Source organism: Electrophorus electricus, unplaced genomic scaffold (assembly GCF_041902795.1).
Source record: "Electrophorus electricus isolate QZ-2024a unplaced genomic scaffold, ASM4190279v1 Scaffold142, whole genome shotgun sequence".
Taxonomy (NCBI): Eukaryota; Metazoa; Chordata; class Actinopteri; order Gymnotiformes; family Gymnotidae; genus Electrophorus; species Electrophorus electricus.
In genome coordinates, this window is record NW_027658423.1 from 106061 (window position 1) to 110560 (window position 4500).

Sequence of the window (4500 nt, forward strand, 5' to 3'; positions counted from 1 at the left end):
AGCAGACTGTGTGCCTGGATGTGCCCACTTCCATAGGGGAATCGGCATGATGGTTCACTTAACCCGAGGAGGGCTCCCCTCGCGGGATAAGCACCCCCCTCGGGGGATGGGGGGGGGGGGGGGGCATCCAGAGCACACCACTTTCCGGTAGGGGACAGGCGTTTGATCATGTGTCCGAGGGAGAGCTCCCCTTGCCGGCCGAACACCCCTCGGACTCCCCTTGGGCTTCCAGAGAACGCCACTGGATGAATTTAGTGCTTGGACCCCATTGATTCTCTTTGCTCTCCCATATACCCGACGGGACCTATTTGCAAAACCCCGTGCCAACCAGACCTCCAGGAAGGGGGCTGGCGGCTAACCATGCCCAGCAGGGTGCACCCTGGTCGGACACTTTGGGAGGGTCGAGAGCCTGGAAGTGCCACCCGGGGGAGTAATTCTGATTTCCGTTTTAATGCACTCAGGGACAGCCCGAGGACCTCTGTAGTGCACCTGAGGCGGACTGAGCCGTCGGGTCCAGGGGTCTGGAGTTCGGAACCTCCAGGGTTCACCTGGCTGTTCTCTTAGCCCGGCAGGGTGCACCCTGGTCGGACACTTTGGGAGGGTCGAGAGCCTGGATGTGCCACCCCGACGAGTAATGAGTTTTCCCTTCGTATCTCTTCCGGACCAGGTCCGATTCGCACGAAACTCGCTGGGCATGGCCAGGAGCGCCCCCTGCTGCCCACGCCACCGTCCCCGCGCTTCTACTCCCGAGGGCCGAGGAGACAGCGAAGCGTGGGTCGGGTCGCCTGCTTCCAGGGTCTCCCTGGTACTCTCCAGTCTCCCGAGTCCATCGGGTCCGACCTCGTATTTTTAGCCCAGACGGGGAATGAGAAAGGGGCCCCCGACCGCCCGAGGGCGGGCGCTCGCTTCTCAGCCTAGGAACGTCCGATTCCCACGAAACTTTTACGCCAGACGTTCCTGGCAGCGAGCGCGTTCAAAGGTGACCCGCGCTGCTTCTCTCCTCCCAAGGGCCGAAGAGATATTCGTCTTCAAACCCGACCGGCCCTGTGTTTGCCGCCCCGGCGGTTTTAAAAAATCATAGCGTAAAAACGGTGGGTGCGCTTCGCCTGCCGCTTGGACAGCGTTAAACGGCAGCCCCGGCTCTTTCCAAAGGGCCCTCAACCGACTTTCTGCTCCCAAGGAGCCCAGAGATATGAAACCGATAAATCAAAACCCCGTGCCAACCAGACCTCCAGGAAGGGGGCTGGCGGCTAACCATGCCCGGCAGGGTGCACCCTGGTCGGACGCTTTGGGAGGGTCGAGAGCCTGGATGTGCCACCCCGACGAGTAATGAGTTTTCCCTTCGTATCTCTTCCGGACCAGGTCCGATTCGCACGAAACTCGCTGGGCATGGCCAGGAGCGCCCCCTGCTGCCCACGCCACCGTCCCCGCGCTTCTACTCCCGAGGGCCGAGGAGACAGCGAAGCGTGGGTCGGGTCGCCTGCTTCCAGGGTCTCCCTGGTACTCTCCAGTCTCCCGAGTCCATCGGGTCCGACCTCGTATTTTTAGCCCAGACGGGGAATGAGAAAGGGGCCCCCGACCGCCCGAGGGCGGGCGCTCGCTTCTCAGCCTAGGAACGTCCGATTCCCACGAAACTTTTACGCCAGACGTTCCTGGCAGCGAGCGCGTTCAAAGGTGACCCGCGCTGCTTCTCTCCTCCCAAGGGCCGAAGAGATATTCGTCTTCAAACCCGACCGGCCCTGTGTTTGCCGCCCCGGCGGTTTTAAAAAATCATAGCGTAAAAACGGTGGGTGCGCTTCGCCTGCCGCTTGGACAGCGTTAAACGGCAGCCCCGGCTCTTTCCAAAGGGCCCTCAACCGACTTTCTGCTCCCAAGGAGCCCAGAGATATGAAACCGAAAAATCAAAACCCCGTGCCAACCAGACCTCCAGGAAGGGGGCTGGCGGCTAACCATGCCCGGCAGGGTGCACCCTGGTCGGACGCTTTGGGAGGGTCGAGAGCCTGGATGTGCCACCCCGACGAGTAATGAGTTTTCCCTTCGTATCTCTTCCGGACCAGGTCCGATTCGCACGAAACTCGCTGGGCATGGCCAGGAGCGCCCCCTGCTGCCCACGCCACCGTCCCCGCGCTTCTACTCCCGAGGGCCGAGGAGACAGCGAAGCGTGGGTCGGGTCGCCTGCTTCCAGGGTCTCCCTGGTACTCTCCAGTCTCCCGAGTCCATCGGGTCCGACCTCGTATTTTTAGCCCAGACGGGGAATGAGAAAGGGGCCCCCGACCGCCCGAGGGCGGGCGCTCGCTTCTCAGCCTAGGAACGTCCGATTCCCACGAAACTTTTACGCCAGACGTTCCTGGCAGCGAGCGCGTTCAAAGGTGACCTGCGCTGCTTCTCTCCTCCCAAGGGCCGAAGAGATATTCGTCTTCAAACCCGACCGGCCCTGTGTTTGCCGCCCCGGCGGTTTTAAAAAATCATAGCGTAAAAACGGTGGGTGCGCTTCGCCTGCCGCTTGGACAGCGTTAAACGGCAGCCCCGGCTCTTTCCAAAGGGCCCTCAACCGACTTTCTGCTCCCAAGGAGCCCAGAGATATGAAACCGATAAATCAAAACCCCGTGCCAACCAGACCTCCAGGAAGGGGGCTGGCGGCTAACCATGCCCGGCAGGGTGCACCCTGGTCGGACGCTTTGGGAGGGTCGAGAGCCTGGATGTGCCACCCCGACGAGTAATGAGTTTTCCCTTCGTATCTCTTCCGGACCAGGTCCGATTCGCACGAAACTCGCTGGGCATGGCCAGGAGCGCCCCCTGCTGCCCACGCCACCGTCCCCGCGCTTCTACTCCCGAGGGCCGAGGAGACAGCGAAGCGTGGGTCGGGTCGCCTGCTTCCAGGGTCTCCCTGGTACTCTCCAGTCTCCCGAGTCCATCGGGTCCGACCTCGTATTTTTAGCCCAGACGGGGAATGAGAAAGGGGCCCCCGACCGCCCGAGGGCGGGCGCTCGCTTCTCAGCCTAGGAACGTCCGATTCCCACGAAACTTTTACGCCAGACGTTCCTGGCAGCGAGCGCGTTCAAAGGTGACCCGCGCTGCTTCTCTCCTCCCAAGGGCCGAAGAGATATTCGTCTTCAAACCCGACCGGCCCTGTGTTTGCCGCCCCGGCGGTTTTAAAAAATCATAGCGTAAAAACGGTGGGTGCGCTTCGCCTGCCGCTTGGACAGCGTTAAACGGCAGCCCCGGCTCTTTCCAAAGGGCCCTCAACCGACTTTCTGCTCCCAAGGAGCCCAGAGATATGAAACCGAAAAATCAAAACCCCGTGCCAACCAGACCTCCAGGAAGGGGGCTGGCGGCTAACCATGCCCGGCAGGGTGCACCCTGGTCGGACGCTTTGGGAGGGTCGAGAGCCTGGATGTGCCACCCCGACGAGTAATGAGTTTTCCCTTCGTATCTCTTCCGGACCAGGTCCGATTCGCACGAAACTCGCTGGGCATGGCCAGGAGCGCCCCCTGCTGCCCACGCCACCGTCCCCGCGCTTCTACTCCCGAGGGCCGAGGAGACAGCGAAGCGTGGGTCGGGTCGCCTGCTTCCAGGGTCTCCCTGGTACTCTCCAGTCTCCCGAGTCCATCGGGTCCGACCTCGTATTTTTAGCCCAGACGGGGAATGAGAAAGGGGCCCCCGACCGCCCGAGGGCGGGCGCTCGCTTCTCAGCCTAGGAACGTCCGATTCCCACGAAACTTTTACGCCAGACGTTCCTGGCAGCGAGCGCGTTCAAAGGTGACCCGCGCTGCTTCTCTCCTCCCAAGGGCCGAAGAGATATTCGTCTTCAAACCCGACCGGCCCTGTGTTTGCCGCCCCGGCGGTTTTAAAAAATCATAGCGTAAAAACGGTGGGTGCGCTTCGCCTGCCGCTTGGACAGCGTTAAACGGCAGCCCCGGCTCTTTCCAAAGGGCCCTCAACCGACTTTCTGCTCCCAAGGAGCCCAGAGATATGAAACCGATAAATCAAAACCCCGTGCCAACCAGACCTCCAGGAAGGGGGCTGGCGGCTAACCATGCCCGGCAGGGTGCACCCTGGTCGGACGCTTTGGGAGGGTCGAGAGCCTGGATGTGCCACCCCGACGAGTAATGAGTTTTCCCTTCGTATCTCTTCCGGACCAGGTCCGATTCGCACGAAACTCGCTGGGCATGGCCAGGAGCGCCCCCTGCTGCCCAGGCCTGGCTCTGGGCCTGGGCACACTTCATTCACTTTGTACCTTTAAATCATACTACTACTACTACTACTACCACCAGAATTCCAGGGCCAAGAGGTCACACAGTCATACACAGCAAAGTAGCTCTGGGCCTGGGCACACTTCAAGAAGTTTGTCCCTTTATATAAGCCTAGAAATAGACTTCCAGGCCCAAGAGTTCAAACACATTCATGCCCAGCAAAGTAGCTCTGGGCCTGGGCACACTTCAATCACTTTGTGCCTTTAAATCATACTACTACTACCAGACTTCCAGGCCCAAGAGGTCA